Source organism: Diadema setosum, chromosome 2, assembly GCF_964275005.1.
Source record: "Diadema setosum chromosome 2, eeDiaSeto1, whole genome shotgun sequence".
Lineage (NCBI taxonomy): Eukaryota > Metazoa > Echinodermata > Echinoidea > Diadematoida > Diadematidae > Diadema > Diadema setosum.
Genome location: NC_092686.1, coordinates 25,601,504 through 25,619,429, shown reverse-complemented (window position 1 = coordinate 25,619,429; position 17,926 = coordinate 25,601,504). Strand labels below are relative to the sequence as shown.

Genomic DNA, 17,926 nt, shown 5'->3' with positions numbered 1-17,926 from the left:
CTGTATGGTTTTTACCTTCTGAGCAGTCACAAGTATATGATCACATAATTTTTGATTAGGGACAAATCCTTATTACCAACAACATAATAATGTACTTTGTCACAATGGCATTACAATGTACAGTACGTTAGCCATGTTCGGTAGTTTTATCCTCTACTACACTAGTAATGTGTTAAATATCTAGATATATACTAGAAATGCAAGACAGTGAGATGGACAATACATGAACATGCAAATATAGTATCTGCCAACTTTCCTGAACTACATGTAGTACAGAATAAATCCTGATAAAAAGGCATTATTATAAAGAGAGAGATGACTGTCAGTGTCCCCGGATTTAATCAACTGTAGCCATCTGAGATTTTTCTTATGCCTATGAAATGTGGAGCAACTCTGTGGCTTATTCAAGCTTTGGAGACACTTTCTGGGATATTTGGATAGACATTCTAGCATTCTCTATCTGAGGTGGCTTTTGATGAATTGTGTGATTTTAACAATTTCCAAAGTCATAAGCCACTTACACGTATACAGGATTATTGTCACTTTTTGACACGTCTTGGCACCTGGTATGGATTGTCAATGAGAGTAAACTTCAGTTAGATCTAACCAATCACCCTCAGCCTTTACATGACATTGCAATGTTCATGTCTATTCATAGTTTACTATTTTTGACAATTTCACTAAGAATGTGTTAAAGGGATGGTACAGTATTAATGGAGATGAAAATTGGGCTTTAACTTTTTTGCGAGATACCAAGAAAACACTTACGAAATAGTACAGAACATACCATTTTAAGAGGAATTCAAAGTTTATTTGAAGAAAATCGGGTTTGGAATAGCTGAAACATCAAAAAAGAAAGTAAAACAAAATGATCATAATAAAATGTAGGTCCCACGCTTTATTAGGATCACTCTGTTTTGGATATCTTGGCTATTTCAAAACCAATTTTCATCAAAGAAACATTGAATCCCTTTTGGAATTGCATGCTCTTTCATATTTCATAAGAGGTGTCTCACTATCTCACAAAAAAACAAAACAAAAAAAAAAACCTGAAGTTAAAGGGACATATTCCAGACAATTTTCATGATTTCACATCATGTAGTACATAAATCGACTACTCAGTACTCCATGTATAGATTTGTGGAATTTTTTGTGGTTCTTGAGCAGAGAAACAATACTTTGAGAAACCTTAAACAAATTACACTGAACAAGGATGATGACATAGGAGGTTCACATACGGTATTTCAGAAATGTAGCAGTGTAATTCCATTACAATACCGCGTGATTGCGAGTTCACCAGTGAATAATCTATGAATGCCTTCTTCTTTTGTTCTGCTTCCTTGAGCCCCAACTCATGCATTCTTATCGTGACTCTGCCATGTCATCATCCTTGTTCATTGCAATTTGTTCTAAATTTTGAAAATATTCTTGCTCTTCATCCCAATTATCACAAATTCTAAAACTCAGTCCTCAGTATTACTAATTAGTTCAAATGTAAAAATCTGAAAATCATCCGGAGGTCTCCTTTCAGTCTCCACCAAAACTATATGATCCCTTTAAATATAACTGATGTACACCGTACATTTTAAGATTCTTTAACTCAACATTAATTCAATGGGGTCTACATGTATATCCACTGTTTATATTGTATATATGCATATACTTTTGGGGGATAAAGTAAACCAGTTGAATAGAAAAGGGTAACTACATGTATTTATTTAACAGCATGTATTCGATGATCAAACAACATGCTTCATTGTTAATAAGCCATGATTACATTTCTGGTGATATTTATATTTGTTTAGTGAGACAGAGGACTAACAAAATATTATTGTTGCCATTTCATACAATAGCGTAGTGTCTTACAATAGTCGTAATACAGTAACAAAGAAGTTCGGATGATGAGACTCATGACCTGAAATAATATGAAATTATTGTAATGCAATGTCTTTAAATGAGATGTCATTTTCTTTACATTTAGATATATCTATTTAATCACATTTACATTCTATAAAGCAATAATTGTTAGACATTTTACTGCTGATATATGAATTGCCATTCATCAAAAATTGACGAAAAAAGAAAGAGAAGTATATGATATGCAAATAAATTTCACTTGCGGATAGGGCAATCATTCAAATGAAATATGGTTCTCAATCGTTTTTGCAGTGTATGACCACAGAGAGAAAAATACCATTGATATCTTATTTGAGTATGTAACGAGTATAGCTAATATGATTCCGCCAACTAATTCTTGCCAGTGGATGCATTAAACAAGAGGATTACAGTATTATACTGACGGGATATTTACATCGATCGAATACCTGTTCTTCCTGTTAAGGAAGTACAGGGCTTGTTCCCTACCAGGACTCCTTATTGAGACATGAGTCCTATCGATAGCACCTATGACTCCTGGATAGCGGTAGTACTCATAAAATCTCTGCTGGGTAGATTCAATCTCTTCTCTCGTAGTTGGAAACCTGATGAATTCTCTCTTCCTCCTTGCGATGGCTTCCAAAACGTCTCTGATGACTCTGCATAACAGACGACTGTGACATTGATGCCTCGTCCCCATGCATCCGCTGGAATGAATCTGAATAAAAATATGAAACCACTTAAATAGATTTTTGCGTGGATAATCCTTTATCAAATGCAATTGTACACATTTGATTAAAATACAAAGAAATATATAATTTGATTTAAGCCTGTGAAAATGACTGATCCTACTCCCATACAAATAAGTTCCAAATGCAACAATTTCCCATGTAAAGTGGAGTATCCCCCCCCCCCTCCCACAACAACAAAAAAGGTACAAAATGATACGAAGAAAAATGTTTGGCAGCTCTGTTAAATCACTGGTATGAGGAAAACAATTAAAAGTCTAAATAAAAGAAAAGCTGAGCAATACTAACATTAAGAGAGAGTATGCAGATCTAGTGCCCACCAGGGTACACATAATCTCCTGTATTACCAACCTTAGGGAACCTCCAGCTCCCTCCCATTATGGATGGTCCCACAGAGATTGGTTATAAATCCCCTCACTACTCAAAACAACAATATGAACAAGAACAAGAACAACAACCACAACAACAAAAGGACAAACATATAAAATGCAATTTGTAAAATTTAATGAGCAAAAATGTATTAACTTACCAACGGCATAAAAGCAGAGAGTGGTCAATACCTGCACATAAACAGGTAGTGCATCATTCCAATCTGTGTCCCTCCTCAGATCACCTCCAAGCATATTGATGAGGTGGAGTGCAGAGTATCTTTCGAAAATCTGTAGCTCACTTGAAAAGCTTCATCCTCATACAGTTCAAATGGATTCCGCCTGTCAGCCAATCCTCTTCGAGGCCTTTCAGCTCTCTAGGAATGTACGGAGGAATAATTTGGACAATAATATACATGTACTTAGAAAATATGTGGTAAAACAAAATGATTCTCCTTGTTGGTCATAAAACATATTCAATAATGAGGTTTATGAAACAAATATCTACTATTCTGTTAACATTTCCTTGGTGCTGTTCACCTCAGCTCTATCCAAGAATGATAGCAGGGTCTGTACAAACAACTCCTTGGGAGTGAGCATTTCTTCTACTATCCTCATGATCACTCAATGCTTGGTGTTATTTCATCTTAACTAATTGGAAAAAAAAAACCGAACTTTAAGGTGAACAAGAGTATTGGGGAGAACATTACTGTTATATGCTTAAAACAGTAATGTGCCTCTTAATTGTCCATCTAATTCACTTTCATAGGACGACAAAATAAAAATGAAATACACAAAGACAATAAATTGTCGTCACTAATGTCAGTTTTGTCAACTGTCAACTGGTGATTATCATGAATTTCTTGAGCCAAATGATCAGTTGTAAAGTACAAGCATAGTCCAGTCAGTAGAATACACAGAATTAAATAGGTGATCTTTAAAATGTCATTATTGTTAATGCCCACTACTCTAATTTGCCACACATTTAACTTGAGAACTATAATTATAAGAAGCACCACTGCGTGCTGATGTATGTGTAATTTGGAAGAATGATAATTTAGTTAGATTATATTAAAATGTATGTCAACTTTAGCAGTGGCCCAGTTGCCACTGGCAAAACAAAACTTTTCCTGAGCACCAAAAGCTGAGCCCTTTGTGGCCCGGTTGGCCACTCATAACAGTCATAGCAATGTTTCCTGATTAAATTTATTCATGAAAGTCAGAAATTTGTGCTTACATTCTGTATTGCAATTGTATCCGAAATTGAATTTGCCCAACAATCATCTTGGTTAAGCGGCCCAGTTGGCCACCTGACAAATAAGTTCAGCCATGTATGTCTTACTCATTATTAAGTGAATAATCACTTTGAAGAAGCCATGTTGTCCTATTTCCATGCTTTATCGTACAAAGGAAAACATTGAATGTTATATCAAGGCAAGCACCAAAAAATGAAACAAAATAATACCTCTCAGTCTTTGGAGTATAGCTGGAGATGTCTCAAATGGTTGCGCAGCCATTATTGGTGTTTCCTACATTTGGTACAAAAAGGACAAAGATCTTAACTGCATTGAAGAGATTGATTCAGACTATCAAGTTTTATGACATTTTCAATAACAAAGACCTGCGAACAACACATGAATGCAGGTTAAAGGGATAGTACAGTATTGGTGAAGATGAGAATTGGGCGTTTAACTTTTTGCGAGATACCAAGAAAACACTTATGAAATAGTACAGAGCATACCATTTTAAGAGGAATTCAAAGTTTATTTGATGAAAATCGGGTTTGGAATGACTGAAACATCAAAAAACAAAGTAAAACAAAGCAATCGTAATAAAGTGTGGGTCCCACACTTATAAGAATCGCTCTGTTTTGGATATCTCAGCCATTTCAAAAACAATTTTCATCAAATAAAGTTGAATTCCCCATGGAATTACATGCTCTTTCATATTTTGTAAGAGGTTTCTCATTATCTCACCAAAAAAAAGTTAGAAACCTGAAATTAGGTCTCAACTAAAACTATACGATCCCTTTAAAAAGATGTACCCAATAATGAATTTAGAGATTCAGCCATGTTGATACATTTTTCTTTTGCAAGTAAATTATTTGGGAATTTTACACTTCAAGATGATTTAATGAAATCATTAGAAGTAAAAGAGAAGTTGTGACATCTTGACAATATTTGAATTAGTATACATAAAAAGAGCTTGTGGGTCTAGCGCCCATACTAGCACATGTAGTATTGCCAGATTTGGGGCATTTTTGTAAATTAAACAAAAGATGCTACCCTGGAGCACCCTGGGGAGCTACACTCACCACATGTACATTTTTAACTCCCCACCCCGTACAGATTTCCCTCCAAGTTTGGTTAAAATCTGCTTGTCAGTTGTTAAGATGGGAATGGTGAGCGATCGCTAGAGCTCACTGGAGCTATTTGGCTCAGGTGAGCTGAAAACACTAATCAGAAAAATGCAGATGGTCAGTGCCAAATTTGGTAAAAATCTTTCCAATTGTTTTCAAGAAGATGGCAATGTAGAAAGGATGTTGTTGCCGCCCAAGGGCCCCTCTTAAGAGTATCCCATTTGTACAATACTCCCTCTCCACATAGATGCTTACCAATTTTGCCATTTACACAGACCTAGTGATGACAATTCTTTTTTTGAACAGTAATAATCTGCTTATTTACTCATCTGATTTCTTCAAATATTTAAAATTCCATATCTCTTTTTTTTTTTTCATTCTCTAATACACACTTTTATCATGGTGGATTCTAGTTTAAGGCTCACGATCACCCATGCAATAATGAATCTGTTTCCGATTTTCATTTATGACTTACCACAGTGGAATCTTACAATGCAATGATGAACACATAACTTTCTCACAGGGTACTGTAGTAAGTTCAAGATTGTAGTTATGATTAATAAAATCTCCACAAGTCCTGTTTTTAAACAGGTATTCCACATTTTTAATTCCTCCCCAACTTGTGCATTTACGAAAGGATTCTACTTACGGTTTTGTTCTTTACAGCAAAACCAGGTTTCCTGTTGATGGCAGTCAAAGGATGTGTCTACTGCAACAGATAAATCACATAAAAAGGGAATGTCATCCATCTAAATTTTGATAGGTAACTCAATCATTTTCAAAGCAGGATCATGTCAATAATTATATCGAAGAATAAATCGTCGGCTGGCCAATATAATTGGTAAACACACATCACTACATTACATACCTTCACACATCAGTCACTTGTTTTCCGCATACAATTTGACAATTCTCGAGTAGAAGCTGTTATGATTGAACATTGTTAATGTAGTGTTGTACATCATTTCCGCATACAATGTGCTTCGCAAATTTCACAATACACGTGTACGTTCCTTCGAAGCTCCGTTGTTGGCAGGCAAACAGAGCTTCGATATCGGAGTTTACCCTGTAGTGTTAGCAAAGTACATTGTATATCAAATAATAATATCGCTACTTGTCTTGTATGCTAGCTTTTACTACGTAACAAGACATCAGCGAGTTGCGACAGATAAAAACGATGGACTTTTACGGTGGCTTACGAAAACACCAATCAAACATTAAAATGACCCAATACTAAAAATTATAGACTAGTCAGCGCAGTGGGACCTAGCGCGACAAACGCACCTCGTAGGACCTAGACGAACTGCGACCAGCAGCCCCATACGCATAGCGTATGAACGCTATGCGTATGGGGCTGCTGGTTGCAGTTAAGTTAGACCTAACGACACGTGTTAGACCTACTAATCTATCATATACTACAGATGTTGCGTAAATCCCGGGGGGATGGGGGGATATATCCCCCCCTGAAATGGAGGAGGGGGGGATGGCCTGTACAATCATCCCCCCCTGAATTTTGAAAAAAAAAAAATGGAGGAAGCAGAAATGTGATTGTATCAATTTTGGCATATTGCATGACGTTTGTGCGCCGGCCTTCAGACAGGTAACAGAGCTGAACAGTATTCTATCTTGTAGGAAAATATATACATAATTTTCTCAAGCGCTCGCTCGCTTCGCTCGCTCGCGAAGAAAGTAACATCGACATACACTGTAAGGTATGGCTCAGACGTTGACAACGTCAAATAGTATAGGCCTATATGTAAACATGCTATGACGCGAGTAACTGGGGACCATCTGCAAGATATGTACGAAAAAAAAACAAACAAACAAACAAACAATAACAAAAACTATATTGCCATAATTGAACCCCTCCATTTCCTGAATCATTCCTGAGAAACGACAGTGACTGGTGACTCAGTCAGTATACATCTATGAGCATACCCAGGGAAGATCAGGGGCGTCGAATCTATCTCGGGGTGGGGGGGGGGCAAAGGGGCATTTGCCCCGCCCATACGGAAGTGTTTAGGCAGACAAATCATTTATCCCCCAAGCAATTCCCGAGATGAGGACAAATCTCGAACTTTCTTAATGGAAAATTGTCCAAATATCGCCAGAACTACGCACCAGATCGTTGTATTGCAATCATAAACATGCAAAAGCTCCGCTATACAGGCTCCCTTTCGATAGACTTTGTACACTTTTGAGATTGACGTATATTTCCCTAATTTATCAAAGAGTGTGCAGCAGATCTTTCACTTAACAAAAGCACCCTCATATGCAGAGGCGTCGATGGGGGGGGGGATGGTTCCCCCATAAAAGTGGGACAACAAAAGCGAAAAATATAGCTACAAACGGCAGTGTTTGGAGTGTAAAATGTCAAAATTTTAAAGCTCGCTCGCTCCGCTCGCTCGCATTTAATCGCTATGCCATTCTCCTGATGCTGCTGCCAGTGAATGGCAGCAGTTGCGCCCGGTGCGCCCCGGCCCCTTAATTTCCAAAGCGAAAAATATAGCTACAAACGGCAGTTTTTGGACTGTAAAATGTCAAAATTTTGAAGCTCGCTCGCTTCGCTCGCTCGCATTTAATCATTATGCCATTCTCCTGATGTTGCAGCTAGTAATTGCCAGCAGTTTTCGCCCGATGCGCCCCCCTTAATTCCCAAAGCGAAACATATAGCTACAAACGGCAGTTTTGGGACTGTAAAATGTCAAAATTTTGAAGCTCGCTCGCTTCGCTCGCTCGCATTTAATCATTATGCCATTCTCCTGATGTTGCTGCTAGTAATTGCCAGTAGTTTTCGCCCGGTGCGCCTCCTTAATTTCCAAAGCGAAAAAATACAACCACAAACGACAGTTTGGGGGACTGCATAAATGTCAAAATTTTCAAGCTCACTCGCTTCGCTCGCTCGCATTGTTTAATCATTATGCCATTCTCCTGATGTTGCTGCCAGTAACTGCCGGCAATTTTCGCCCGGTGCGCCCCCTTAATTTCCAAAGCGAAAAAATACAGCCACAAAGGACAGTTTTTGGGACTGTAAAATATCACAATTTTCAAGCTCACTCGCTTCGCTCGCTCGCATTTAATCGTTATGCCATTCTCCTGATGTTACTGTCAGTAATTGCCGACAGTTGCGCCCGGTGTGTCCCCCCCCCCCCCTTGATTTCCAAAGCGAAAAAATACAGCCACAAACGACAGTATGGGGACTGTAAAATGTCAAAATTTTCAAACTCGCTCGCTTTCTTTTAATCGTTATGCCATTCTCCTGATGTTACATGCTGCCAGTAATTGCCAGCAGTTGTGCCCGGTGCGCCCCCCCCCCTTAATTTCCAAAGCGAAAAATATAGCTACAAACAACAGTTTTGGGACTGTAAAAAGTCAAAATTTTCAAGCTCACTCGCTTCGCTCGCTCGTATTCAATCGTTATGCCATTCCCCTGATGTTGCTGCCAGTAACTGCCAGTAGTTGCGCCCGGTGCGCCCCCCTTAATTTCCAAAGCGAAGAAATACAGCCAAAAGCGGCAGTTTTGGGACTGTAAAATGTCAAAATTTTCAAGCTCGCTCGCTTCACTCGCTCGCATTATGCCATTCTCCTGATGTTGCTGCCAGTAATTGCCAGCAGTTGCACCCGGTGCGCCCCCCTTAATTTCCAAAGCAAAAAAATACAGCCACAAACGGCAGTTTTTAGCATGTAAAAGCATTATAGGGCCTATGTCAAAATTTTCAAGCTCGCTCGCTCCGCTCGCTCGCATTTAATCGCTATGCCATTCTCCTGATGTTGCTGCCAGTGATTGACAGCAGTTGCGCACGGTGTGCCTCCCCCCCCCCTTAATTTCCAAAGCGAAGAATATAGCTACAAACGGCAGTTTTTGGACTGTAAAATGTCAAAATTTTCAATGTAAAAAGATTTCACCGTGGGAGGGAGAAACCCCCCTACCATACCCTCCCCCCCACCCACCTCGCTTGCTTCGCTCCCTCACGATCTCATAACCGCTCCCCCAATCCTGTCTACGCCGGTGATAGGCCCCACTATTTAGTAGGCCTTCGCAGTGATGTCGCACAGGCGGAGCAAGAGCTGAAATACCACGATTTAGTCATTCAATAATATATTGTGAATATTTCATTTTCTATTGGTTTTTTAAAGAAAAAAAAAAAACAAAAATTTCACCAAAAGTGTGCACCAGATCGCTGAATTTTAGGTCTGAAAATGCAAAATCTTCCTCGTGTGGGAGAGGGACACCCCCCCCCCCCCCCCATACACACCCTCCCCCCGTTAACCCGGTCGCTCCGCTCTCTCTCACAGATATTTCAAAAACAAAAAATGTCTTCATACTTTTAAGGTCTGATTTTCCGCCGCAAGTCATCTGACAAGCAAAAAAAAAAAAAGCAACAACAAGAACAAATAGTCTTCATATTTTTGCTGCCACTTTCCTCTCACTTTATATTTCATGCAAAAGAGTGGGACATCCGATCCCTGTAAAGTGTGCGTGTGTGTGGGGGGGGGGGGCACCAAGCTTCTCCCCTCCCCCCCCCCCCCCCCCCCCAAGGCTGCGCCGGTCCGATTATGGGCTTGTAATCGTGGTGATGGTGACCATCCCCCCCCCCCCACTCCTCAGTACGGATTTACGCCGTTGGTTGGTACTCACCAGCAAAAGGTTACAAATTGCTGTAAAAACAGTATACGGTTCTCTCCTATTGAGGAGACACTGTTCGTGAACGATTGCTCATGTTGCTGCCTTCTTGGAGGACCGTATCCTATCTTTACGGCAATTTGCAAACTTTTGCTGGTGAGTACCGTCTTAATACCAATAGCAAGACATGTTTGTCACACTTTTCCCATTGAATATTTTGGTAATGTTTAATATTACTAACAAAGAACTAGACTCTAGAGTTCTAGTTTCTAATATTTATAAGGTCATTTTAACGTTAGATTATAATGTTCGATTGTGTAGTTTGTAAGCCATTGTAAGAGTTCATCGTTTTTAACTATACGCCCTGACTCGCTGCGGAAAGATCCTTTTGGGACAGCCACCCCAATTTCAATTACATTAGTAGTAGGCCTAGGTCCTACTAACGTTACAGTACTAGGTCTAGAATCTTAATTCTAGGCCTAGGCCTAGATCTACTAGAATCTAGATCCTAGTAGTCTACTAACACCGTTAGATTTCTACTAGCCCGACCAGACGCTGTTAGTACGCTGTCACAGCGACTGCGCTGTGTATAGTTTATTCCATAGTCTACTACGTTACTAGCCCGACCAGACACTGTTACGCTATGCGAAAGCGCGACGTACCATGTACAGCGACTGGGCTGTGTATAGTTACTATGTTACGTGTAGTACTACGGTACGTAGTAATCGAGTCAGTGCAGCTAGATCTAGATCCTATACAAGTTACAACTCTACCTAGCCTAACCTTGCTTGCGATACGCACGGATGCACACATGCACTCACTTTTACTTTGTCTCACTTACACTCACTTTTGTCCCAAAAGGAACTCTTGCCAAACTGAACAAAGGTCTAACATAACCGCGGGTGCTCCTTGGAATTGTACAGTTATCAAAGGCCTAGTCCTATAAATAACGTTACAGTACTGTCCAACGCTTCGCGTTGCGTGGGGCTGGTCGCAGTTCTAGACTAGGTCCTAAGTTTTAAATGTTAAGGATACGTGAGAACTCACACTTCACTGCACTGGTTACCTAGGCCTGGCTAGGTCTCTCGTTTGAGACTGATCCTAGATCCTCTACGCTCTAGACCTATGCTAGGCCCTAATTACTATTTTGGAATGGTGTATAGGAAGATCAAACTTTTTCTTCAATTCTAGCCAGTTTTGTTTGCCTGCCTGACCATGAGCAGGTAAAGAATAGAGAGAACTGGCAGAGCTCAAGGACTCAAGCAAGGTCACAAGGAGAAGGATGTATGGTAGCTCGCCGCTATCTATGTGCGAGAGGGTGACACAAAAATATACGTGTAGGACTACACAAAACCTGCTGACGATAACGCATCTCTATATCAAATCCCGTGTTCTGCTAGGTAGCATTGCATGCATTTTATACCATTAATCTAAAATTTTCTTCACAAATAAAAACAATGGATGATAGCGTAAAACACTTCTCATCACTATAAATGGATAAATTACTCACGATTTTCTAAAAGTTGGAGCGAACGCTAGTAACTCTCTAACCATCAACAACTCTTTATTCTCTTGCCGAGTGATTCAAGAATTGCCGCGCCGACCACCAACTCTCGTCTGCAAATGTCCCGAAATGCTGCTCTGTGATTGGTTAAATCCACGGTTTCAGTTGAGTCCACTGTTTCAGACCACCCCAAACAGTTGACTCAAAATCGTGACGTAGAAGACTGCGATGAAACCGTGGTTTCTGCCGAAACCACCTTTGTGAATCGCAAATTGAAACCATGGGGCCGTATTCTGAAAGCTTATTAAGTATCTGATTAGCACTTAATTACCGAATTGGTATTCTGAGAGCATGATTAAGTAGGGGGTATATTAACTACCATAGCAACAAGCGTTTGGCGGGAAGGACCTACGCGTTTGCGCGTATCAATGCGCGTGCACCTCTGAGAGGACTTAATCACAGAGTTAATTACGAATCGGTATTCTGAGGGTGTAATTAAGTACGAAAGTTAATGGAAAACTTAATGATACCAAAGAGTGTCATTAACTACTCCGATATCACGCAATACATCGTGTTTTCTCTGCCACAACGATGCTTACCGTCTTCGGTAACAGAGTAGCGGTTGAATGTTGTTATCTTGGTATCCGTAGAATTCAGAGAAAAAAAAGAAATATAGCCGATCTTCGAGGAATTTTGTCATTTTATGTGAACAAAGAGGTTGAGATCTTCGCGTGCGTAGGTGAGTGGTTGTAATCAAATACCGGAGTGTGCGCACGGAGGTCTTGGGTTGTAGTTACAGGGGGCGTGGAGGAGCGCGCATTGAGGGCATATTTGCGCGTGTAATCATCATTTTGGCTTCTAACAACGCGTCTGATTGGATGGAATAACAATTAGATGGGAGGGACCTAAGATAATTACAGGGGACTTAATCATACCTTAATTACATCCTCAGAATACCGATTTTGCCCATGATTAAGGGCCTATTAACTTCACGACTTAATCACGAAGTTAATTACAGACTTAATTACGACCTCAGAATACCACCCCAGGTTTCAAATCTGCGGTTTGAAACCGTGGTTTCGAGCGAAACCACCTTTGTGAATTCGGGCCTTTGTGTTTGTACTTGACAAAGCGTTGCCATGGTAACCGCATGTTTTCTTCAAAATCCCGTGGAGTGAACAACTTCCACAGTTTTGAAGCAATTGAAATCAAATTTGGTAGGCATTATGGCCTTGAGGCATAGATGTGGAACACATAATTTTTGTGTTTGTCACACAAACCGTTGCCATGGTAACCACAATTTTACCAAAACCTTGCAGATCGAATAACTTTTCCATCATTCAAGCAATTAAAGTCATATTTAGTATGTATCATGATCTAGAATTGTAGTTTTGCAAGACACCAATGTGTTAGTATAAGGAAAATGTGTTGCCATAGTAACTATTCATTTTTTTTATCAAAATAAACCATTCAAGCTATTAAGGTCAAATTTGGTGTGTATAATGGTCTTTAAGTGTAGTTATGAAAAATGTCACTTGTGTTTGTATCAGACAATGCGTTGCCATGGTAACCACACTTTTTACCCAAACCTTGTGGAACCAACTGTTACCATATAGCACTCAAGCAACTGTGGTCACATTTTGTTTGTATGATAATTCAACAAGTGCACAAACTTGGTATTAACGCCATTGCCCCCATGACATCACATACTATAAAGCAACACTAGGGGCGGGGGTATTAATCATCTTCAGTGATAATTCTAGTTACTTCGGAATTGAAGCTTACGTGTCTTCAGTGATGGCAGTAACCTCAAATATGAAATTTATGTTTGGGTTAGTTATGCAGACTAGCTGGTATGAAATTATGTGCAACATTGTCCAATTTGCACAGGACAAAGTTTGTACGCTTAAATATGGAAGGTGGGGAGAGGAGTACCAGTCTGCACACAGTGAGCTGAACACCATATCAAGTATACGCGGTATGCCCAACTGTAGGACCTGTATGTCCTACAATGTTAGCTCTGGAGGCAAATATACGGGGCCATCCCACGAGACCGACACCCACGAGTCATAGAGCCCACGAGTTCGACATTGAAAAAAAGTCCACGAGTCATACAGCCCATGAGTTCGACATTATACAGGTAAAAACAGCCCACGAGTTACACATTACAACACCGGGCTTAATGTATCGGTCTTGTGGGCCTTGTTTGCTTAGTGTCGAACTCATGGGCTGTATGACTCGTGGGCTGTATGATTCGTGGGTGTCGGTCTCGTGACGTGCACTCAAATATACTCCCCAGCCATGTCCAAGCACCTCAGAATGTTAATGGACCCTGAATGTCGTCATGAATGACGTATTACGGCATACCCAATGATAGCTGTAATACCCTTACGGCGTCACCAAGGATATGTATCATACGGTACCAAGTACAATACACCAGTAGTATATCCATCATGGGTTTTTTTTTTTTTTTTTTTACATGCTAGGGTTATTTACCTCCCTCAATTTTGAAAATCTATAAACAAACTAGATAAATTGAAAACACATAAATTCAACAAAGCAAAAATTCTACATCCAATTAATTTCCAAACTTTCTTCAATCCCAATATACTGCAAGAGATTGACAGTTTATATCAGGGTAATTTTTAGCACTTCCCACATTTTGCACTGCACGACACTGCTTTGTGTGTAATGATATGGGGAAAATGCATGGAATACATGTTTACGTATTTTACATGGAATCAGTTCCCGTCTGCTGTCTTGGCAGAAATGCATTAATCTTGCAATGTCGTTGTTTACTATTTTCCCTCTCCATCACGAGTAAATATGGAATGTGTTGATCAAAGTTGGTGTGATGTCGGAAATGTGAGGCTGTATTGCAGGTGGCCTTCGATTTGTTTTTCACATTATATTGACAGTTATAGTTTCTCATTCGCATACATTCTCATTCGCATACATCTTTTTATGATAAGTTAGTTGCCGATAATATGAACTCAACAGCTGTAGAAATGCAGTATGATTTTGATGATTTAACCCAAGCCCCATTATGTAGTTATGTTACTATGAATCAATTTAAAGAAATTCGTAAGGGTTTATGTAAAGACACATTTTCGTTGATACATTTGAATATAAGAAGTTTGAGTAAGCATTTTGATGAATTACAGTTATTGTTGGATAACCCAAATAACCCTTTATTTACAGTGATAGGATTAACTGAAACGTGGTTATCTTCATGCCCCAAACGATCTTTCTCGCTTGAAGGATATAATGTTTTTGTGAATAACAGACCCGATCGTTCTGGCGGTGGGGTTGCCTTATATGTTTTAAGCAGTTTTGCATGTATTGTTTGTGAAAAGTTGAGCAAAATGAATGATATTGTGGAGTCCCTTTTTGTTCAAATTAATGTTCCTGGTAGTAAAAATATTGTGATAGGTATTATTTATAGACCCCCAAATTCTAATAAAAAGAATTTTTTATCATATCTCACCGAGCTGCTCAGAGATCCTTTATTTGCTAACTCAGAGTCCTTTATACTCGGTGATTTTAATATTGATTTGTTAAAACATACAACAGACAATATACCGGGTGAATTCCTTGATACATTCTTATCCTTTTCTTTTTTACCTCTTATTTCCAAACCAACTCGTGTTTCTAGTCATTCGGCTACTTTGATTGACAATATTTTTTGTAATGTTTTAACTCTCCCAGATTCTTCTATAATTTTGTCTGATATGACTGATCATTTTCCTGTTATGACGCATTTTAAGTATAATCATAGTAATGTTAATCCATTTCATCGTCAGGAAAGGCGTAGAGTTACTCAAGAAAATTTGTTTTCTTTTTGTGCTTCTTTAGATAATGCTAATTGGGAATGTGTGTTTGATACAGATGACATTAATTTGTCTTTGAATAATTTTTTTGATGTTTTGAATAATCATTTGGATATATGTATTCCCGAAAGAAAATACAAACGGGGGAATTATAAAACAACATTAAGGCTTCCTTGGATTACAAAGTCCATTTTACGATCTATTAATAGAAAAAATAAATTGTTTTATTCATTTAAGATGAAAAGAACTGAGCAAGCACGTTTGAAATACACTTCGTATAAAAATACCCTCACAAAAATATTACGTATAGAAAAGAAAAAATATTATCATAAGCAATTGCAGAGATATAGATATGATATAAAAAGTACGTGGAATGTATTAAAACAAGCTATGAATATATCAACCAAAATCTCTGGTATATCAAAAATTCGATTTGATGACAAGGTCATTGATAATTCTCAAGATATTGTAAATATTTTCATTAAATATTTTACAACTATTGGAGAAGATATTGCTCAAGAAAGTCCCAATACTGATAAACATTTTACTGATTTTTTGAATCAGTATAATACACATCCTATATTTTACTCCTACCACTAGGTATGAGGTTATTGATATTGTTTCTGGTTTGAAAAATAAAAAAAGTGCAGGTTATGATGATATAAGCAATATGATTTTAAAAAGAGCAATACATTCTATTGTGGATCCTTTGGTGTATATTTTCAATTTGTCAATGTCAAATGGTCAGTTTCCGGAACAAATGAAAATAGCAAAAGTCATTCCTATATTTAAGAATGGTGATAACTTAGATATTAGTAATTATAAACCTATTTCTTTATTATCTTGTATATCAAAAATCTTAGAGAAAATTATATATAAAAGAACAATGAATTTTTTAAAGACACATTGTGTTCTAACAAACTCCCAGTTTGGTTTTCGAGAAAAGCATAGCACCTCTCATGCATTTTTGAATTTCATTGATAAAGTAGCACATGCTTTAGATAATCACTCTCACTTGATCGGTATCTTCCTGGACTTCTCCAAGGCCTTCGACACTATTATATTGCTTTATGAGTTGTCCCACTATGGTATACGTGGGAAGGCCTTGGAGTGGTTCAGGAGTTATCTAACTGATCGTAAACAATATGTTTCAATAAACAATTATAACTCTGATATGAGAGAACTAATTTGTGGCGTGCCACAAGGTAGTATATTAGGGCCGTTGTTGTTTATTGTTTATATTAATGATTTATGTGCTTCCTCCCAAGTGTTATCATTCATACTTTTCGCCGATGATTCAAATGTGTTTTATTCACATGAAGATCCAAATATTCTTGTGCATACAGTAAATTCGGAGTTAAAAAAATTTACGAGATTGAATACGAGCTAATAAGCTGTCCCTGAATATCAATAAAACCAAGTATATGTTTTTTAGTAACACTTTAGATAATTTGAATATGGATATCTATTTTGATGATACTGTTTTAGAAAGTGTTTCATATACAAAATTTCTTGGAATTACAATAGATAATAAACTTTCTTGGAAATTTCATATAGATTATGTTTGTAAAATTATTTCACGCAATATAGGCGTCATTAACAGGTTCAAATTGTTTCTTCATATTTGCATGATATCGAGATGCATATTGATACAATTGATACAATTGTTTCTTCCTGATTGCCCCTTGACGCATCCTTGATTTTGAGTGAATGGCTTATAAACATTATATGTAGAGTGGTACTCCTGGATGGATATAAACATCAGTTAATTCTGTCGTGTATGAAAAGTCGAAATTCACGTAAGTCGATGGGTTTATTCTGGTCGGTCGGGGGGGGGGGGGAGAGGAGGGGGAGCAGACACTGACCTAAAAGACCTTATATGCAAAGGAAATGCAAGACATTACAGATGTTGGCGAAACAGAAACAAGTGGTACATGAAAATACTTGGGGCCAGTCCGGAAAGGTAATATCTCTATGAAGGAAAGATCTATCTATTCAATTCAATTCAATTCAATTCAATTCAATTCAAATTTTATTTCATTTTTCATATAGCAACTCGTATCAACAATGATGAGCCTCAGATGAGATTTGGTAATATGGCTTGATTATTTTTTGAAATTTTATTTTGAAGTTTCTTACATCAAAGTGTATTTTTGATGTTCTTGTCCACGGAATACCAGAATATAAGTCAAATATAGAGACAAAAGCTGATTTTGTAAAAAATTGCGCGTGTCAAAGAAAAAATATTCGTTCATCATCATGGAGGGGTCTTGGTATTAGCGTGTTCTTGTCAACCGTTAATCGGAGGTTGCTTCAACGTGGTTAGTTTGACTACAACAATATCGACTTAGCAACGCGTGTTTCGTTTTCGCTACGCTTATAGGAGCACAGACGACATCATCCAGACACTGGCGACACTTTAGGCGCGGTCAGACTGGCAAAAGATCGAGAAGTTTAAGATCGCGAAGTTTGGGCCATTGGTACGCGCGCAAGTTTCGCGGGAAGTTTGCGGTCACACTGGCAAAACTTCGCGATCGTAAAGATCGCGATCTTAAACTTCGCGATCTTTTGCCAGTCTGACCGCGCCTTTTGTGTCTCCACGGAAGAGAGCAGTGCT

The 17,926-nt window shown here is 38.4% G+C and overlaps 1 protein-coding gene and 1 long non-coding RNA gene across 2 annotated transcripts in view; one reads left to right on the top strand and one right to left on the bottom strand.

Moving 5' to 3' along the window:
• Nucleotides 1-3,232: 3,232 nt before the first annotated feature.
• Nucleotides 3,233-6,049, bottom strand: LOC140241247 (uncharacterized). The gene is made up of 3 exons (XR_011902066.1): nucleotides 6,001-6,049; nucleotides 4,458-4,521; nucleotides 3,233-3,369 (listed from the first exon to the last, which is right to left on the bottom strand). It is a non-coding gene; the product is annotated as an uncharacterized lncRNA (long non-coding RNA).
• A 4,042-nt stretch (nucleotides 6,050-10,091) lies between these two features.
• The window catches only part of LOC140243511 (lysosomal proton-coupled steroid conjugate and bile acid symporter SLC46A3-like), a 29,567-nt gene continuing 21,732 nt past the window's right edge, over nucleotides 10,092-17,926 (top strand). Inside the window, exon 1 of the mRNA XM_072323185.1 lies at nucleotides 10,092-10,131. The gene's annotated coding sequence lies outside the window, so the exon portion shown is untranslated. The remainder of the gene's footprint in view (nucleotides 10,132-17,926) is intronic.